The sequence below is a fragment of the Salvia hispanica genome, chromosome 2, assembly GCF_029641045.1.
Source record: "Salvia hispanica isolate PSC_SH4W2 chromosome 2, Shi_PSC_v1, whole genome shotgun sequence".
Lineage (NCBI taxonomy): Eukaryota > Viridiplantae > Streptophyta > Magnoliopsida > Lamiales > Lamiaceae > Salvia > Salvia hispanica.
The window spans coordinates 25,500,051-25,502,004 of NC_142693.1; positions in this window are offsets into that span (position 1 = coordinate 25,500,051).

Genomic DNA, 1,954 nt, shown 5'->3' on the forward strand with positions numbered 1-1,954 from the left:
ATAATAATAATAATAATAATAATAATAATAATAATAATAATAATAATAATAATGATGATGATGATGATGATGATGATGTTCGATTTATAATGTTCGATTACCTAGTATATTGTGACGATTTATAATGTTCGATTCTCAATATCCTACTCCCATCGTACCAACTAAGATTGACGTACTTTCATATTTTGTTTGTCTCAACCAAGATGACACGTTTCTATTTTTGGTAACTTTCTCTTTCAAATTAAATACTCAAACTCTCTTTTTCTCTCCATTTAAGACTTACATAGCTCTATCTTATTTTTGGCAAATAAAAAATATTTTTTGTGAACTGAGGAAATATAAAAAAAAAATAAAGATACTATTAGTGTTCATTTGTAAAAATTCAAGAACCATTTATGCATATAATACAATTATTAGATGTTAGAATTGCTCAAGCATGTTTGTCAAAATAGCAATATCGTTGTACACCATTAGATCTTTTATTATTATTATTATTATTATTATTATTATTATTATTATTATTATTATTATTATTATTATTATTATTATTATTATTATTATTATTATTATTATTGTTATTGTTATTGTTGTTGTTGTTATTATTATTATTATTATTATTATTATTATTATTATTATTATAGATAATACTAATTTAAATTATAAAATTTCATTAAATTACGATCAGTAAAATACAATGATAAATTATGAATTTTCATTTCGTTTAATTATCACATCTGAGTACAAATGATAACTATAATGATATTTTAAACATGGTTTCTTAATTAAAATAATAAAAAAATGAAAAGAAAGCAATTTGCAATCATTTCGAGCATCACCAAATGACACGAATTTATATTCAAATGACAAAATTGACAGAGTAAGATACAGTATATAAAACATCATCAAACGGCCAAAATTTGACTAAATTTGTAAAGTGAATAATATTATTATTTAAATAATATACTGTGTTAATATATTGAGATATTATAAAGTGAAATAAACAATTTTTATGATTATATCAAAATAAAAAAAAAATAGATATTTTTGAAAATGAATGAAGTATTATTTGAGAAATAAATAATTCTTGTATTGGATCTTCTTTCTCTTGGATTCCACATAATGCCCTAGTTATTGGGCTGGAAGCATAGGCCTATTTTTTATAATCAAAGCCCAATATATAAAAAAGTACGAATTGATCAATGTAAGAAAAAGTCTAATAATTAGTAGACAATATAAATTAAATATGCTCAAATTTAATATACATTTGATTTATTGACAATTTATTTGCTAATTATTTCTAAATATACCCATTTATAAAAGGTACGTTTATCTAAACAATTTCCTCTAAAAAGTTTGCGAATTGAAAGTCAATCACGTCCCATTGATATATGCATTAAATCGCATACATATTGATTTGTATATGTAATAATTCGTTAATATCCGTCAACTGTTTGTTACACCTAATTGAAAGCTGGGAAGTCTGAAGGAGCAGAAGGTGTTTGACAAATCTTTAAGAGAGGTATGAATTGCCAACAAGAACCACAAATACATTAATCTCATTTATGATTATACTTATATGCACGTGCAATTACACTGCCATCCATTTTCTGATTCAATGATTTATCTGAATTCTTAGCATTGATTATGCTTTATATTTTTATTTAATTATAACTATTATTGTGCATTGCAAAGAAGCATATCTAGTCTTGTAAAATCTCCAAATTCACACATACACCAACATATGGATTGATCTCCTAAGATATACTATTACAAAACACAATCAAAACGATGGAATTTCGAGCACACAAATAGAAACACACATTGCTAAAACCAAAGTTCACACCACACCAACAAATTACACAATCAACCTCACTGATCATGATGATGTCTCCTAAGCCCATTCCTCCTTTCTTCTCTTATTCTTACTCCTTCTTTCATGTCTTCTTCTCCTTCC